This window comes from Gorilla gorilla, chromosome 4, assembly GCF_029281585.2.
Source record: "Gorilla gorilla gorilla isolate KB3781 chromosome 4, NHGRI_mGorGor1-v2.1_pri, whole genome shotgun sequence".
Taxonomy (NCBI): Eukaryota; Metazoa; Chordata; class Mammalia; order Primates; family Hominidae; genus Gorilla; species Gorilla gorilla.
The window spans coordinates 92956886-92977350 of record NC_073228.2 but is presented as its reverse complement, the minus strand read 5'-3'; the positions used below and the strand labels follow the sequence as shown (position 1 = coordinate 92977350).

At 35.2% G+C, this 20465-nt stretch overlaps 1 protein-coding gene across 33 annotated transcripts in view; it reads left to right on the top strand.

Moving 5' to 3' along the window:
- The window catches only part of MEF2C (myocyte enhancer factor 2C), a 170523-nt gene that overhangs the window by 42637 nt on the left and 107421 nt on the right, over positions 1–20465 (top strand). The window contains exon 1 of one of the 33 annotated variants that reach the window (XM_031010718.3): positions 19539–19791. The exons of 30 other annotated variants lie outside the window; for them this stretch is intronic. The gene's annotated coding sequence lies outside the window, so the exon portion shown is untranslated. Of the gene's footprint in view, positions 1–19538; positions 19792–20465 lie in introns of those variants that run through there. 2 more of the 33 variants (XM_055387485.2, XM_019027815.4) reach the window with 2 other exon arrangements.

Sequence of the window (20465 nt, the reverse complement as noted above, 5' to 3'; positions counted from 1 at the left end):
ATTCACTCACCTCAGTTTGTCAGTGTGCATTTAGAGGCTGGTCATTATGCAGTAGAAAAAAGAAGGCAGCTCCAACTCATGTGACTGACATACTGAATATGGCCATTAATACAACTTGACAGTGACCTTGGCGGCATTACAGGTAATCTCCTTGCAGTGATAAACTATGTTTGAATGATATTTCTACCATATTGAGCACAAAGAGATTTCTCCTTGGAACTTTACTGCTTAATTTTCTTTTATGCTAACAAAAACATTACAGAGTGATTTTTGTAATGATTTTCTTTTTCCTTTTGCTCTCTGAAATGACGGTTTACTACATGGTATTGCTGCTGTCATTTTTCTGTCATTATAGGGAAATGCCATATATTTGTAGCACTTTCGTAAAGTGTTGAAGTAGGCCAGGCATGGTGGCTCACGCCTGTAATCCCATCACTTTGGGAGGCAGAGGTGGGTGGATCATCTGAGGTCAGGACTTCAAGACCAGCCTGATCAACATGGTGAAACCCTATCTCCACTAAAAATACAAAAATTAGCCTGGCGTGGTGGCGGGCGCCCGTAGTCCCAGCTACCAGGAGGCTAAGGCAAGGAGAATCGCATGAACCCAGGAGGTGGAGGTTGCAGTGGGCTGAGATTGCGCCACCGCACTCCAGCCTGGGCAACAGAGCTAGAATGCATCTCAAAAAAAAAAAAAAAAAAAAAAAAAAACTTGAAGTATATTTTATTTTTATTATAGGAGTAAATATGTAATTGAATGTTATACCACTTTTAACAAAGTTCTAATAAGCTGAAAGTACATATCAAGAAGATATAGGCTGAAAATTCAATGTTAAGAAAAATCTTTTATTATGTATTTTATAAAAATTATCAGCACCAAAATTAGCTGGGTGTGGTGGTGTGCACCTGTAGTCTCAGCTACTTGGGAGGCTGAGGCAGGAGAATCACTTGAACCCAGGAGGTGGAGGTTGCAGTGAGCTGTACTCCAGCCTGGCGACAGAGCGAGACTCCATCTCAAAAAAAAAAAAAGTTTTCTGCACCATAAGTTAGTGCTATTACCATTTAAAATTTATTTAGATTAGGTAAGATAAAAATGTGTATTTTTATCACCAACTTCTGAGATGTTCACCATAGAAGACTCATATGCATTATTGCTTGTTTCCTACTTTAGATAAGCTTATCACACAGGAAGGGAACTGTGATGCATAAGATTCAGGTAAATGAATGGAAAAGATCATGACAAATAATAAAAGTGTACTCTTCCTCCAAACTTCTACTGCTGTTGTAATCTCAGATTTAGTGGTATGTCAATACTGAAATGACTACAAAAAAGAAGTTTCACATAATGAAAGTTTGGCTTATTAAAAAGCACTTAAGTAGGTCGTAATTTCTTACTTACAGTTGCTTCTACGTCATATTTCAATGCAGGAAATGAACAGTGACTATAAAGGAAGAGTTTTTTCCATAATGTGGATCCATTTAAAAACTTTTCCTTCCTGAATTGTTTCTGGGGTCTTTTGGCAATTTGAAGCAGCTGTTGACAACAGCAATTATAGGCACCATTGACACGGGAGGATATGACAGTTGCAGTTCAGTGTTCGTTATTTGTAATGTTCATTCTGGCTTCAACTTTTACATGCAGTTCAAATTAATTAACATGGAATTAAAACAGGTTCACTGGTCATTGACGTTTTTTAGTATCCTATCTATTGTAAAGTATTAAAAAGTTGCTTACAATCAATGGGTAATTTTAAATGCACAAGGTGAACTATTTTCATACACAGAACTCTTAAGAATCATTTGATAAGAAGGGCATATAAATTTATTAGATAAGACATGTTCAATAAATTGCAGAACATGGCATTTCTCACCAATTCCTCTATAAATTTAACCTTTAGCAGCACATTTTTCCAATTCATTGTAAAGTTAATCTATATAGTCAGAGTTCCTAATTATGTTTACATTACTGACATACACCAAATGGAAAATTAGAGATATCTTATCCCTAGTTATAAGTTGTAAGTAAATACTTGCTGGTATACTATAACACTATTTAAAATCTTAACCATCAGGAAAAGAGTTGTTTTTGGAATGACTTTAAATAGAAGTGCATTAAGAAATATAATTTGAATCAGAGAAAAAGTTAGATTTACGTAGTATTTTTGGTGTACGGTGTTAAAACTACAAATGGCAGTATATTTTCCCAGTTTTCAAAGAATGGTAAAAAAAACCAAGCAGAAACAAAACAAAAACCCTTCTCTAATCTAATAAGAAGTAAACTTCGAGGTGTATTTTTAGATAAAAGCTCTGATCGTGGTTGTACTTGAATTTGATATATGTATGTCACTGTCAACTGATTTCGGACTTTGACATATAAAATTTTAAAACAACATGATAAAAATATTTCCTTAGGACTTTTCAAGAACTTGGACTCTGGAGTCAGCCTCCCTTATCTCAAAACCCAATTTTGTTGCTTACTTGCAGTATAGAGTTGGACAAGTTGTGCATTTTTTCAATGCCTTGATTTCCTCAACAGAAATATAATATGAAGTATAATCATGAGATTACGAATTTGCCTGAGATTAAGGTCCAATTGAAATATAGAAATAAAATGCCTGGGGCATGCTCATTAAATGTTACCACTTTTACTAGGATGATTTAAAATTGTTTCGCAGGGGTGCGATGGCTCATGCCTGTAATCCCAGCACTTTGGGAAGCCCAGGCGGGTGGATCACGAGGTCAGGAGATCAAGATCATCATGGCCAACATGGTGAAACCCCGTCTCTACTAAAAATACAAAAAAATTATCCAGGCGTGGTGGTGCGCACCTGTAGTCCCAGTTACTCAGGAGGCTGAGGCAGGAGAATCGCTTGAACCCGGGAGGCAGAGGTTGCAGTGAGCCGAGATGGCACCACTGCACTCCAGCCTGGATGACAGGGCAGCAAGACTCCGTCTCAAAAAAAAAAAAAAAAAAAAAAAAAGCTTCACAGGAACAAACAAACACAAATTAAGACGTCGTTGCCAATTTTCAAATTTATTTCTTCAGATTTTTTTCTTCTGTGTTTCCAACTTGAAATAGAATCTGTTAACATGATAATTTTCTGGATTAGAGAAAGTCATAGATATTTGTTTCAATAGATCATAGCTAATAAAAATTTTAATTAGAAATAGAAGAAACATATATATTACATAGTTAACACTTCTCACTTTGTTGTGGAGAAATTGAGTCTTAGAAAAAATGAATAAGGTATAAAACTTGAATTTCAGACACATGAAAGATGCAGTTTAAATGTAATTGTGTAACATAAATTGTCTGCCTAATAATTGGTCTGCCTCATTTTTGCAATGTCTCAATAGAATTCCAAAGATAGATTGATTTTTTTAGCTTAATTTCAACAGTTTGTTGGTTCACCTTTGAGGGTTTTTTTGGGGGGGAACCAAATTTAAATAACACACAAACAATATTTTATGTGATGTAACATGTCTATCCATCTCACATGGATAATGAAGTAAGATACCCAAATAGAAATAGAAATGCTTTTTTTTTTTACCATAGAATTAAAAAAAAAAAAGCAAGCAAAATACACAGATAACTAGAGAGATTTTTATAAAGCCCTTCATTCCTCCCAAAAAATGAGATAGGAAAAACGTTAGGGTTGACAAGATACCACCCCCTAAATATCAGGATGTTCCAAAATAACTCCGTCTTTTGTAGCTCCCAATCAGTAGCCACTGATGATCTCTGTCCGTCATACCCTCCTTCTCCTTCTAGAGCAGGACTGAAGGAGGGGCAGTATGTTTCTCTGGGGAGATGGTTGTGGTCAGCATCATCATGTGCCCTCTCCAGTCCAGACATTTCACTGTTCCAGAATAGTACCCACGCTTAATTTCAAGGATTCTGGAAAAGAAAAAGTTGTTTTTCTTCACAAATTATTGAGATCCTAACCCAGAATATCATATTTTTAAAGAAGATTATTATTATTTAGATTCTCATAAGCACATGAAAAATGTATCTAGGAAGTTGACATACTGGCAGACATCTAGCTACACATAAGAGGGGTTTTCTCCTTTATCTCACCTTTTTCCTACTGCGAATTTTTTCAACATACTTAATGAAAGTTAAAATTATGACAAAGAAACTATCACAGTATTTCCCATTTCTTTATTTACTGTAACTTTGTGGCTGTTAAATGAATGAATTCTCAGGAAATTTTTTTTCACTGTATAGTTTCTCTTTTTTTTTTCCATATTGTTGACGTTTGTAATGGCACTGTTTCTAATCCACTATCTTTTATTATATGTTAGAGAGTCATTGATTACTTGCTTTCATCCTCATATAATAGAAATATCTAAATATTACAGTCACAGATTCCACAGACATGTAATATCAGAAAACATGAAAGTGAGTTAGCTTTCTTGTTTGACTAGATTTTTTTTCTTTCAGTAAAGCTAGGAAAATATTATTAATTAATTAGTTTAGTTTTCATCAAACCTGGTGATTGGCCGGATTCTTAATATTGTAGCACCCAAATACAGGTAGGAATTAAAGATCTGAAGAAGTCAACAATAGGAAAGATGAATTTTAATGGATCAGATTTCAAAGAACTTGTAAATATTACAAGATATTTCTTATAAAATATACTATGTAGCATAGAGGATTGCACAAATGGTCAAAGAACACTTCATCAGAAATCACAAGCTTTAAAAAGGAGTATCTGGTTGACTAAAGAAAGATCTGTATGAGGAATGGAAATCTGAATGTATTATGAGAATAGGAGAAATTTCAAATAGTATAAAAATTAAAGTTCTAAGAAATAAGGCTTAAAGTTGGATAAGGAGAATCAAAATTAAAAGACGATTTTTATGAATTTGTTTAACCAAAAGTGACAACAAAAGATAAAATAAAACGTAGCCCATTTTTAATGTGCCATCAGGAGTGTGTACGTTCCACCAGGGCATGAATTTTTGTCTGTTTTATTCCCTGACATATTACATAGAATAGTGCCTTGAACATAGTAGTGACTCAGAAAAAAATTGTTGGGTGAAGGAATAAATGAAATGCTTCTTTGCTTTATTTTTCACCTTTATTATGCAGCGAAATGAACACATGCTTGTAGCCATGTACATGAAATGTAATACAAGTATGTATGACTTATGGAATCCATTGATACTAAGAAACAAAACAAATTTCATGGAACTCCTCCTGGAAAGGTTTGACTAAAGCCTAGGATCATTTTTTTTTTCTTTTCTTCTTTTTTTCTTTTCTTTTTTTTTTTTTTTTTCTTGAGACAAAGTTTTATTCCATCATCCAGGCTGAGGTGCAGTTGTGCAACCACATCTCACTGCAGCCTGAAACTCCTGGGCTCCAACGATCCTCTGATCTCAGCTTCCTGAGTAGCTGGTACTCCAGGCATGCGCCACCACACCCACTTAATTTTTAAATTTTTTGTAGAGGCAGGGTCTCACCATGTTGCCCAGGCTGGTCTCGAACTGGGCTCAAGTGATCCACCTGCCTCAGCCTCCCAAAGTGCAGGGAGTGCAGGTGTGAGCCACAGTGCCCGGCCCTAAGATCATTTCAGTAGCAGGAACTATTTTAACATAATGGCATTACGGGGCCACAGGCTGTTAGTCTTAAGAATTTTTGAGTAAAGACTAGGAGTTAACTATCACACTGATAACATTTCTTAAATGAAGGATGACGCTGGGAACCACAATTAGTAACTCTCTTATTTGCAGACTTAAAAATGTACAAGGAAATATTGCCATAAAATCCATGTGTTATTTATCTTTAAAAGTTCAGGGCGTGAGTATTAAGCAACATAGCATCATATAAGAACTGGTGCTATGAGAATATTTTCATCTTTGTTAATAAAGTGTGAAGGAAAAAGGATAGGTATAATTTCAACTTTCTAAGGCTTTTGATTTTCTTCCATATGACATCCTCATCCATAAATTGGCAAAATATCATCTAAACCACACACAGATTTTAATGGTAGCTAAAGGAATACTGAATTAAATAATTTAGTCATTACATTTTAAATGCTAACAAATCCTGTATAAAGAGTGCTTGAGGTCTGGCCCTTGAAAGATAGGAATTCAGCATAACCTTGGTAAACTAGAGAAGTGGTCAGAAGTCTTGAAGCCAAGGATAAAAAAAAACAAACTCTCTAAATACAAAATGTGGAAGAGTTGGCTAGAAACAGATCTGGCAAGGGAAAAATTACAAAATTGAAATAAGTGAAAAGGTAAACATTTACTTTAAAATTCATGCAGAGTGTGGATAAATAAAAATATTTATTTGATAAGAATATACAACAAAAGCACTTTTCAAGGACTATGTATATTTTTGGACTCCAGAGATCTAGGCAAATCTGATGTGAAATGATGAGCTGCAAAGATGGCAAAAAAATAAAAACCAAAGTAAGGAAAGATTAAAAGAACAGACATAAAACAATACACAATATTGAAGTGTATGACATGAGGACTTGATCACCAAATGTTGTTCTCTGTACAAAGGACAGAACAAGAGGAGTGGACATAAAGTATTCTGTGAGGGATTAGCTATAAGTAAGAATTTCCTGAGAGTGAGAGTTGTGAAACATCAAAATAGGATACTGAGGAAGGTTATGTTGCTCCTTTTCCGGAAGGCCTTAAAAATAGGAGAGGTGGAATCTTTGTGAAATAATTTGGGTATGGTATTATCTGAAGGAGGGAAAAATGATATGACCTTGCATAACTCTTGCCAATATTAATATCCGGTGTTTCTACTCTTACCTTAGATGAATGGAAAATACAAATATGTATTTCTAACCAAAAGAAAAGATTTTTTTCTCTTTTTTGACATGGCAAAATTTATCATTTTCATAACGATTAATTTTAAGGCAGTTGAAATTTCCAAGTCCATTGTGGAATTCTCCATAGTAAATTTAGTGAAACACAAAATATTCATATTAACTAATTTATTTCAAAGGGACTTGGTAGAGGTTTTGTTATGCTTATTGTTTTTCTATTTCATACGATACAAAAGACAAATACTCTTATATAATTTTGAAAGTTAGAATCCTCAGGATTGTGACCAAATAATAATTTGGTATGTGAACTAGTTACTTGATGGAAATGTCCGCTTTTTTAGCATATAAGAGTAATATGCACACTCTTTCCTTTTCAGAACACTTATTACTGGACCCACAAACATACCTGAGGGACACGGACATAAAAATTATCCTAGAGGTGTCTTCACTTTGAAAGGCAGCATTTGCCAACAGATTCTTTCTTACTGAATTACAAATCTCAGAGATTTCCTGTTTACCAGAAGTCCTCTTGGAGTGCATGGGAGATAGAAGCAGCCATTTTGAGCATTCGCTTTGCACCATCAACTGCCTAGCATCTGAAATTGAACTCAGTCTTACATAGGTAGGTAGGTAGAGATAGATAGATAGATAGATAGATAGATAGATAGATAGATAGATAGATAGATAGACAGACAGATAGAGATATATAATGTGGCGTTGTTGCCTTATGGAGTTTTTGAATGGTTCTGACCTGTTCTCATCAACTACTACAATAACATATATAATTACGTAAGTGAATATAGATGTACTATATATGTACAAATATAGGTACATGGTGTTCTGCCTATGAAAGTAGGAAAAAAGTCTGACAAATGCTGAATATATATATACACACACGATTACTTCCTCATGCTGTAGGCTCTGATAGAGCAAGGCTACACAATACATTGTGAAAAAACTGTCATGTTAACTTCTGTAATGCACCAAAATGTGCAGTATTTTCCAACAATTATAAATATATTGCCAATTATGTCAGCTGTTCTTATACAATTAGTATATTTTATTAGGTGTGTGTCTTATAAAGTTGATAGCCATAAAATTCCTTCTAAAATAATGTACCTAAAGAGCTTGAATTGCACAATTAAACTCAGAGCTCTAAAACACAAAGTATTCCGAAGAAGTAGGTAACTGTATAAAATTTTGAAGTGGAAACTTCCCTGTAAATAGAAGGATTTGTAGTAGACCATAATTTGAGGAGATAAGGAGAAGAAAGAGAAAGAGCATAACAAGAAGGAAGAAGAGGAGTGGCAAGGGGAGGAGGGTAAGGATAATGGCCAGGGTCATACCAGAGCTGGTTAGGTGTGTTTTAGAAACCTACTCAAGGTACTTTGAAGGAAAGCAAAATGACTGCTTCAAGCTTTGGGGATGAGATATCGGTGTAATTCTCATCTGTAATTCTCAGATGAGAATTCTGTGTAATTCTTAACTTCATCATAAGTGAAATTGACTCTCCTAACCCATTATCAGGAAGACAACTCTTTTGGGTTTCTTTTTCCGGGAATTGTGAAGAATATATACTGATTTATACAGTATACATTTACCTGGTTTTCCTTGTGAACACATTCATTTGTAGAAAGTAGAAAAAAAAAAAAAAACCAAAAACAGCTGCTGATGATCATCCAGTAAATTATAATAGTAAAGACAAATATCTAACTTATATTCTATTCCCCTGCTGGCACAGGGAAGTAAACTCATTTTTGCCATCAAGAATAAGAAAATGTGAGATGAGTTGAAGAACACTCATTTTAAAAATAATTTGTAGATTCCACCAACTCCTGAACATCACATTTTCTACATAGAATTTTAAGTTTTAAGTACTCCCTTGAATATTACTTAGCAGCATAGAGAAGTAACAGAGTATGTGATTCAACTCTCTGAGTGTGAGACTGGATTGATATATTGATCCAATATTGGTATATTGATATATTTATATTGATTATAGCTCTAACACTAGCTGTGTGACCTTGGGTAAGTTACTTAACCACTCTGTCCTCCAGCCTTCTTTTCTGTAAAATGGAAATTGTAATAGTGCCTTCCTCATAGGCTGTTTTGAGGATTAGAGTTAATACATGTAAAGCTTTTAATACCTTAGTATTTTCCTAGCTATTATGTATTTATTAAACTTCTAAATGTGATTAGTGGTCCAAAGTGCATAATGAAACCTTGGTCTTAACTGTTTATATTGCTTGAGGCTGAGGTGAACATATCCTTCAATATTTTAAAATGTGGAAGAAAACAGTTCTATTTATCCAAACAATAACTTGTCAATTTATTGTTTCTGTAGGATGATACTTCTGTGAGAATCATTCCAACCCTCATTTTTGTTTTGTTTTGTTTTGTTTCCTCCTTTATTGAATGCATACCATTTAGGAACTTGAAAGGGGTCTTAGAGACTGAACTCGGCTCCCTTTTTATGTCTGAGGATAATGAGACTTAAAGAAGTTGACTGGCCCAAAGATATGCAGCTAGTGAACCCAACTGAGAGTCTGACTCCAAATGGAGCTTTCTTTCCACTGTGCAGTATTGCTTTGCGCTTAGTGCTTTGCGGTTTGGAAACAAATTGCACTCTTTAACGGCAAAATAATTTATTAATACTTTTACTTCAAGTGAACAGCAATTTTCTGCACCTGATCTTATGTTTGCACATTTTTTGTAAAACTGAAAAAAAAAAAAGTTTTCAATTGTTTTATCATGTCTTCAGCAATACTACTGTATTTTCCTTGTGCCAAGCACTGAGCCAAGTATTGGTCTGAAGTATTTCAGCACTGCAGTGTATTCATTGGTCAATGGGAAGAAGCTTGTTATTTTCTTTAAAGCTAGCATTTCCAAGGGATATCTGAAATATATTGGGAAATAGTCCAGATTATGACATTCAGCATGTAGAAGAATATGAAAAGCCTATAACAAATAAATCAGTTTTCCAAATATATTTGATTTGATTTCCTGACTTTTTTTTTTTTTTTTTTTTTTTTTTGAGAAACAGCTTGTTAAAATCTTAGGAACCAGTAATCTCTGGAATCCACTTTGGGGAATGCTAATTTAGGCACTTTGGGATCTCTAAGGAAAGGAAAGTCGTGAGCTTGCCTCCACCCGAGAGTGCTTTCTTTTAGAGTCTAGGTTTGAGAGAATCAGGCTAAAATAGGATCCATTTTAGTAACTTCTGATCTATAGTACATGATCTTTTTTACAGGGGAAGCACTGTAATACTTTCCGTTTAGTGTTATCTGCCGAGGATGACTTGGGCTATCCTTGAAAACAGCCTGGGACAGAATGTGTAGACATGCTGAGATAAGGAGCCTCCTGCTAGGCCTTCGGCCTAGAAACTGTCTCAGCTCACTCTGGCCCAGGGCAACATCCCTCTGCAGCGTGCCTGTCCTTGCCCTGCCTGGATTGTATGGAGGAAACATTTTGCTCGTCTGAGAACACCTCTATTCCTAGCTCTTTGACAGTTTCACTTTCCATATCCCCTCAGTTCCAAACATGTGGAAAAAGAGATAAAGAAAGGTGATGAAATGAAAAACTGGAGTGGGGAATGCTACAAGTAGAGAGGAGAAACTCATATTTCCATGTCTGGTTTGTATGCAGTCATGACTGGGTTTTGGAGGGTGAAGCAAATGTATCCCAGAGGTCATCCTACTAGATAGACAGGGAGGGAGGTGAGAATGCAATTTTAGATATTGGTTAGCACTGAGAAGAAAATCAAATGCAATTTTTTGTTATAATATCTATACCATGATACATTTAGAAAAAAATATAGTTTTTATTTTTAAAAAACTTTCAGATTTATGTTTCTTTTGTAGGGCATTTGATTGATTGTGAATGAAAATCGATAAGTGTTCATTTAGGCTTCATGGTAAATTATATAACTTACCCTATTTTAAAACTGATAAATTATGTTCACCAAACAGGAAATTAGAAGAAATGGTTTGGAATAGAGAATCAAATTTATTTATAACTTCCTCCAAACAAGAGGAGAGAGAATTGAAAATATATACCCCTAATTCCTTAAGGCATAGGAAATTTTGACCTCTTTCCTTAAAATACTATCATTTGTCATTAGACATTTCTGTTTCACAACCTTAAAAATTAAAGTGGGAGCCTGTTGTCCTTTAATTTTCTATTTATTAGAATTTATAATCCTTCCTTTTTTTTTTTTAAGATGGAGTTTCTCTCTTGTTGCCCAGGCTGGAGTGCAATGGTGCAACCTCAGCTCATTGCAACCTCTGCTTCCCAGGTTAAAGTGATTCTCCTGTCTCAGCCTCCCGAGCAGCTGGAATTACAGGCACCCACCACCACACCTAGCTAACTTTTTGTATTTTTAGTAGAGACGGGATTTCACCATGTAGGCTAGGCTGGTCTCGAACTCCTGAACTCAGGTGATCCACATGCCTCAGCCTCTCAAAGTGCTGGGATTACAGGCGTGAGCCACTGCGCCAGGCCTGTATTTTTTTCTTAAAAACACTTTCATTTAAAATACTAGATAATTCAATTTGTCTATTCACTCCAAGTTGGAAATTAATCTGTTGGGCTTGAGGCTACACAGCTTAATCTATAGGTGGGGATGTCCAAAGATACATGAATATTTCCAATACTGTGAGACACTGGGATTTTCAAATATTGCTGACATCTTAATCAAAGCTCTGCTGATTACTTGGGAGTTGGGTCCTTTGAGAGATGAAATCAATCAACCTAGCCCACTGACAAGTTACATTAGTACGGTTGTAAGATTGTTTTTTTCTCAAATTTTAAAAATTGTGATTTTTATATAATTCTATATTTTACACTTGCAGAAATTTTGCATTGTGTTTATCAGATTCTTCATGGTGTTATCCATAGTTAGCACTGTGAAATGAAAAGAGCTGTTTCAGCCAGTGGCCATTGCCATCATGAAATACTCACATTTCAAGGGAAGAGGGATGCTTTTGGACTCAACTGATGTCAATTTAGAAACATTTTGCATTATGCTATATTCCTAGAGCTTCAAAGTATTTATAATTTTTATAAAATTATATAATATCAAAGTGAAGGAAGCAAGTTTACACAATTAGTGTATGAAATTGAGTTGTATCCATCTGAATTTTTACAAATGAGTGTGGTTTTGTCTTTTATTTGAGCTTCACAACCTCATAATAGAATGTGTATGTTGTTACTATTCCCACTCTATAGAGAAAGAGACTGGGGTTTAGAAAACTATGACTTGGCCAGGCTTGTACCACCAGTGACAGGCACAGTGACGGAGTATTCATCCTCCAAATAATGTCTGACTCCATCGTGGATTAGGGCTTTCCTCAAACGTCATCTCCTCAAATAACCCCTCCCTATAAATCAGCCCAATAGATAGCCACCTCTGCCCTTCTCCACTTCATCACCCCTTGGTCCATTCCACTGCGATATTTTCTCTATAGCACTTCTGTATTTAAAATCATCATATTGGTGCACTTGTGTTGCCCTTTTTCCCCTTAGAACGTAAGCTTCATGAAGACTGAGACCTTCTGTTTTGTTTTCAGTGGTGTCCCTGGCACATAGCATCATGCTTGACAACTTCATGTCTCTGTGACTAATGATTGAATTTTGTCATTGATATCTGTGATATTACGCATCATGATTTTTGGCTCATGGTATACCCCATTACAGTGATTTAGCCAGGGTTTGATTCCCATGTACTCTAACCTGAAATCTACAATCAGAATACACCAAGTATGTTACATGTAATTGGTCTGCTCCAAAGCTGTGGCAGGTAGCGTGGACTGCATCCTGTTAGAGGACCTGAACTCCATGTGTGTGCCTTAATCTCATTTCTGACATTTAACTGTCACCCTTCCTGCCCACCACCCTGAGAGAAGTTCTGAAGTATTCGAACAGTGTGTTACACAGCCCCAGCATGTTTTACAGTGAGCCAGGGCAGTCATGGAGAGGTCTCTTGTTCTGGAGTTTTGCACAGATAAAGGGAGGATATAGTTTTGAGAGGAATGCTATAACTACAAAGTGCATCCTGAAGGCCATTTAGCTCACAATGAAGGTCTGTGTTTTAAAATAGCACTATAACAAAGTAACTACAGAGTTTTGGCAAGGGCTTCAACTATTTATAGAACTAAGTAAGGCATAGTAAATAGTGCCACAGTACCCAGTTCTCCCTTGCCATAACCCCAAACTTATAAGAAGCACTATAATTATATTTTTCTACTTAAAAAAAATCGTAGTAGCCATTATCAGTTTAACCATACGGAAGCTCAGGCTGAGATTTCTTTTTTAAATGCATAGTTTTGATTTTCAGCAGCTGCACTGGGTCTTTAATCATATATTATCTTTATGAAGCCTTTTTCTAACATATGTTAATTGGCTGTTTTCTGTGACAAATTATGAGCTCTTACTTTGATGAGGTTCAATTGCAATCATGTTGGAGTCGAGTACGTAGAGTTTCCACCCCTGCTGGCTCCTCAAACCACTACAAACATCCGCACGTCACTACAGTGCTGAGTAATGGCAGGATTTGGGCTGGCTGATTTCTCTACAGATTTTTTTTTTCCACAGGATATTTTCAGCTTCTTTGTACTAAATCTGTTGCAGGGTTTGCCCTTTTTAGCAGAAGCATGCTCTAAAATTAACATCAAATCTTATTGGAGATTACTATAATACATGAGAAATATTTCATAATTCAACATCCAGCGTCTGTTCTGCTTTGCTAAAATTTTAGTACATTTATTACACATTTTTAAAAGTCAGTCAGTTGTAAGGCTGGTAAGTATTTTCTAGATCATCAGCATTTCGTAACAAATATTTTGAATTTTCTTCTTTTGAGAGGGATACAGTTATTAAGTGAATAGATGATCAGGTATATATTTAATTATCATAAAGAAAATGCACATAATGTTTTTCCTGGCATTACCAAATATATCACTATGTTAAAAATTCCATTGTATTTTCATTTTTCTTTGCAGTTACATCTGTTGGTCGAGTCATAAGAACAATTACATGTCCCATCAAGGCTAATGTCCTATAAGATGCATAGCATGTATTTCAATTCTCTAACAGTTTTTAATGTATGATTAGGATGAACAGATATGTTCTAATCCATCTGCTCTGAGAACTGTGACAGCCTGCCTCAAGTACCAGCAGATGATCAGTGATAGCCATAATTAGAATAGATATAAAAATACAGTGTATTTGTTTATATTCACAAGAAAGTAGGGTAATTGATTAAAGCCTTCAGAACCTGTGTCAGACACCAGTCATAGTGGGATTAAATTAACTGTTTCTGCTTTGACATCAAAATATTCTAGGTAAACTGCTGCAGTTGTTCAAAATCTAAATCTATGGATCAAATCTTCATACAGGTATTAGACTTTAGAATCAGATGAGCCAGATGTGAATAGGAGCTACTCCTCCTCATGAGGCTGTTTTTAATCAGTCATTTCCCTGGAGTAGCACACAATCAATGAGCTCTAAATCCTGAGGCTACCTGCGCTTGTAGGAAGGCCTGGGAACATCATTACAGAACTTACAATTGAGCACATGTGAAAAAATTAGAGCAGAAATTAAGGGTAAGAAAGGTTAACTTCAGAAGTCTTACTTTGGTACTGCTTTTTTAGAGGGAGGTAAAGAGATAATTTCAAATGTTAAAAAAAAATAGAATATTAAGCCCAACTTCTAAATGCAGAGAATTTCTATTAAAAGATCATTATAAGCAAGCCAAATAAAAGTTATTATTGATTTATGTTAGCCAGAACTGTTTAAACACGTGTATTATTTCGAGAATGTACATGTGGGTCCATTTCAGGATGAGTAAATAAATGTAAAGATTCTTTTTCGCTAGTACCTCTGCATCTGTATAGAATGGCTTCAGAAGTCCTATGTGATACTTTGGTGTGCAGTCAATTGACACACTGTGTCTGGAGCTAATGTACATAAGGAAATTTAGTTCCACTTGATAAGACACATGCTTAACTGGCTTTAAGAAAATAAACCAAGGTAAAGAACAATGTGTGAGTGAAACAGAGAACTTGGCACTTGACTGTATGGAAGCCCATGAGCCATGTGGTTTAATTGGGGCCAGTTGGGATCATTTAATGATTGCTGTCAGAAGATCAGATTTAATTCTCCTTATAAGAAGACCACAGTGGGATAGAGTTAAACAAATTGTCATCAGAGGTTTCAGATGAACAAAGCCTTAATTAGGTTGATTAGGATGCTGTAAAAGAGATGAAGAGAAATAGAAAAATTGATGAATCACTGAGTTCCATGTTGAGCCACATATAATAGCAATATCATATATATTTTGAGAGATAGTATTATAGCATTTTGAACATCACATATTTGAGCATGTAAAGTTTCTGTGTAAACCTTCTAAATGTGAAGGTTTAGAGATAAAAATAAATGACATTCCACTTAAATAACAGATGATTTATCTAGCATTTTCTCTTTAATGTACAACAAAAACATTGGCAGGGGGACAATGGTATTTCTTCCCATTTCAAGGTCATCTTTAAATGTTAAGTAAATTGGAAAATAAATAATGAAAGAAGCAAATTATTTTCAAGGACATAATTTTCAATCATTTAACATAATATTTGAATGCAGAGTAAAATAAAGCTTTTACTGAGAACGTCCTTTTAGGCATTCACACCATGATCTTAATAATATTGTGATTATTTACTGGTGACAATACTCAAGACAACTCAGGTGTCTTAAAATGTACTCTTATTGTTTTATTTACACATTTCGACAGACTAAAATGTGTTTTTCCATGTGCTGTGCACACATGTGCACACATGCACAAATGTATCAGTAAGACTGAAATATGTGTTCAACACTTATAGGCATATGAGAATATTTTTAGAGTATTTCCATTTTAATCGTGAAATATGATATATTAAAGATGAAGAATATAACGAACATAATTTTTTTCTAACAGGGTCATGAGATGCCTGGGAATTTAGATGTTTTTATCATAATAACATGAAAATCTATAATAGCAACATCTCCAACTTCTAGCCTAGCTTGCTTTACAGACTATTTTGTTTGACTGAGGTTGATGTTGTATAGTGCTTAACTTGCTTTGTTCAATAACAGCAACAAAAATCCAGCTGCATGTGCTTACTGAGAGGTTAGAGCTGGGGAACAGAACACAATCTGTGATGTTAAATTGTAGCTCTTGCTTTGTCATAAGACAGTGCAGGCTTTACCTTTGTGGTGAGCCCTACCACATCACTCAGAGGCCTTTGAAAGAAAACATGGTGGCTGCACTGTTGTGAAAAATTAGAAAAACAAAGACATGATAGAACCCTGAATTAATTACCTAATATGATGTGGAAAGACTAAAAGCTGTGGTAGGGTTGGATAGCACAAGGTTCTTCACATATTTAGACCATTTGGAGTTTATTTTGGCATGGGAATAGAGAATGCTGTTTTAGCTGCAGTGTGAAAAAAGTGTCCAAGGCAAAATAGACCATGGGTAACTATGACAGGGAGACTGTGCTTCCCTCACAGTTATTAAATTGTTTATAATGCAATACAATTGTATAAAGGTATGTGTCTCCTAAATTCTGGAACTGTGTAAATAAAATGATTTATGTCAGGGATAATGGCAGGTTAGGCCCACTTATTAAATTAATTGCAGGGGTTTTGAAAACGAGTTCCTTTTTAGCCTTATTATATTTCTGACATACATTTCATCTCTTTTTGTCCTTGGGGAAAGATATTAAAGTAGGACTAGAAGCATTAATGTAGAGTTTTCAGCGGCCGTGGTCATTGGGAAAATTGATATATTTCCCTAGTTATTTCCACTTTTGCAGCCTGAAGCTCTTCCGTAGCTGATATGTAAGAGAAACTTCTTAATTTTTTTAACACTGTAAATTTATTCTTCATTTGGTGATTATTGTTACAGTATAAATGAGGCATTATCTGTTAGAATTGCTAATCATTAGCTTTGGAAAGTGAGATCTTCATGGTAAATGTAAGGACTACACTATTCACTTGATAGCATTACTATATGATAGGACTTTCACTTTATGCCTTCAAACGGAAGCAATCATACGAGCAGTAGGCCATGTTCCCAGCACTATTGTGTACCCAGGATTCACATATAGAACCACATGTTATGATCATAACCATCCTACAAATGAAGATTTTTTTCCCAGTTATGGGTAGGGCAAGGAAACAACAGTTCCAAGGGATTAAATAATCAGTCTGGAGTCACACAGCGTCCAAGTACCAAGCTAGAATTCTAACCCTGTTTTTTCTGACCCCAAAATCCGTTTAACTTCCAATTCTCAGTATCAATTATTCTAATTCCACATAGGAGATGCTATATAAATGTGGCGAAGTATTGAGTGAGGTTATCAATCTGCTTCTATATAAGCAAAAATAGTAAAATATTTTTAGTAGTAGTCATTAAAAGTAGAAGCTGAAGAAAAGAAAATACATCAGTTGAGAGATACACATCTTAACTGATTGTCAGTCAACTAATAGTCATTAGCTCTTTCTATATGTTTGACACTAGGGTATATATTGTGGATAAAACGGTGAAACAAACAAATATAACATGTTGAGGAAGACAAGCAAACATACAGTTTCAATTGTTGCAAGTGCTGCAAAGGAGAAGAAGGACTCAGTGCTTAGATCTTATGAGAGGGAAATTCGATGTCATCAGGAGGGCGTGGAGTACTTCCTGAGGAGGTGAAACTGAAGCTGAGACAGAAGGGAGGAGAAGTTAAGGAGGTACAAAAGGAAAGGAGGAACATCCAGGCAGAAAGAATTGCCTAGTACACAAAGGCCTAGTGGCAGGAAGGAGCATGGCAGATGTGAGGAAATGGAAAAGATGGTCAACATTATTTGTATACGTGGTACTATGTTACTGAGACTTGAAGATGGTTTGAAATTCATATTGATACTAAATTGGAATAAATTAGGAAAATAAATTGGCATATGGCATGATGGTATTTATCTAGTGGAAAAAGAATAGCTGTTCTTTTATTACCCTTAGAAGAATGAGTCTTGGGTATGTGATTTGGAAATAAACTCAGATTGCACTCATAGCTAAGGTAATGGTATATTTATAAAATACACGGTAAGCTTAGAGAGAAATGGAGCAACTTTCAAGGCCAAAGAAATACTCCTCAACTCAAGACATCACGCAGTCGAGCATCAATAGTAGTAATTTGGTTATACCTTTTGAAGTTCAGAATAGCTCCTAATGGAAAAAAAGTAAAAGTTCTGCCTGTTCCTTTTAACCAAAAATAATTGCATGCTTCATACATTTTATCAAACAAATCACAAAATAGAAACCTAAATGTAACTAGATGTAACATATTGAGCAAAGTTTTCCACTTAAAAAGATAATGAATCATTTAATTATTTGATTTAGCAATACTAGGTTTGCAGCAACTGGGCTTATGATCATTTTTGCCCCTTAACGATGTATCCAGCTTGTATTTATTTAACAGTATTATTTAGTGTTGTGTGATAGAGTGTGCTCAGTTTTCAGCTTTGAGTTTTTACAAAACATTATTTGAGGATGCTAGTGTTAGTGAAAATGTAAGTCAATCAAAAAGATCTGCTAATATGAATCAAAGAAAACCGGAATTTTTTTTTGAAAATTGACATCACATATTTCAATGTTTTACCATTATTCATAGGCTGTTTTTATTTAAGTGACTGCATTGTACTTATTGCAGCAAAATACATGCTTTGCAAAGATAAGTTTAGCAGAAGAGAATTAATTTCTTCCCACATCTTTTAATGTGGTGTGGCAGTTTCACTCTAAGATCAAAACACATAACTGAAGGTTATGTTTAACTTCTAAATCAAAGTGTTGTGGGAAGATGATTGAAATCTGATGATGACTCAGATACGCTTGATATGTGGTTTTCTTCCTACAGAAACCTTATGTAGAATGCCATTTCCATGTTAGAAAGAACCTAATAGTGAGGAGATTAAACAGTTTCACTATAGATGCAGAGTTTGTGTTATTCACTTTGGTTCCTAGTTTGAATTTTTTTAAAGAACCTCGAGAGACTCAATAACCATAAGAATCTTTTCCCCCTCAGTATATCTTTTTTTTTTTTTAATGTGGGAGCAAACAAATGATTAGTATATTTTACCAGCATGCATTGATTTTTTTTTTTGCCGGTTTTCATAATTCTTTTTTTTAACCAAAAGTTTTAATGTATCTATTTTGGTTCTTTGCTTGCATATTTTTCATTTGCCTCCAAGGGTAAATTCCAATTATATGACTGCATTAACTGTGTATGATGACTTTTGTAAGGCCTGGTAAACAATAATTGAGATATATCTGCTATTTCAATGAAGTCAATGTGTTTGTTTTCTTATTTTCATTTCTTAAAGCAATCATAATAAAGCACTAACCTAGAGCTGACATGAATTTTTCTCAGGTGTTTTAAAGATGGAAATTAAAAATCACGCCCCAGGTCTGAATTGTCCTCATTGTCCCTTATCTGAACCTCTCCAAGGCCTCTGTGTGTGGGGTGTGCAGCACAGCACACTCAGACGGTTCTGCTCAGAGAAGGAAGTGGAGAGTTTTGGTTCCCATTTTACACTTCTGGAACAGTTTAGGGAAGGAAGCACCTTTACACCTTTTATTGTTCGTGGTTGCTGACATCATATCCTTCCCTGACCAGTCTGTGTGCGTGTTTCCTGCCATTCTGTCAAAATTCTTCTGTGCTACTGGGAGAGATTTGTAGGAGGGAAGGAGGGAGGAAGAGGGCAAGAAAGAGTGAGGGAGGGAGGAGGGAAATGGAGGGGGGAGGTATGTGTCACTCAAGGGAACTTGTTTGTAAATGAGATAGCCCAGTGGGAGAATGATCTTTAGCATCTGTCCAGAAGAAATTCTTCTCGACTTGGGTCTCAAACCACTTTGCGTTCATCTGCCTGCTTATGCCAAACTCAAAATGAGCAGAAGCCTGCCATAATGAAGTTCCCCTTTTTAGTAAGCAGCCTCATTTTAGTTTTCTTTTATCTGGGTTGGCATTTTTTCTTTAGAAAAAAAAAATGCAGAAGACTGTAACTCTATAGAGTGTAACTATAGTAGAGCATTTCTTCTTCTTTTTTTTTAAATTAGTGATTATTTATATGTAGCTCTGTCATTTTCTAAGAATGCTTCTTTCCTGTGGAAAAAAAGTAGTGGCAAGGCTGTTGGAATTATTTTAAGCTTATGGTTGATTGTACGTAATGAAAGTTCTCAGCATAACTTGAAATTTTACTACATGTAGGCTAGCTATTATATTCCTTTTTCATATACACACAAAACAGTTTTACAGATTACTAAAGTTAAATAATCTCTTTCTTCGCCTCTCTAGGCTTCCTACAAATTGATACTTGAAACTGACCTTATAATATAGTTTTTGCATAAAAATTAGGTTAGAGAAAATGTTGGGCTAAGAAAACAATGCGTGAGCTATTTCCTAATTCTTTAAATTTTTAGTGACAGCCTTGAAATGTGGTGACCCATAATCAAATGTTCTAAACCACGTTTCATGATAGACTTTACTTCATGACCAGTTACTTAGTGTCATCATCACCACATTTTACTCCGCACGTATACTTCATACTAAATTTTGCATTTTAGAAATGTTCTGAAGGCAATACCTCAAGAAATATTTA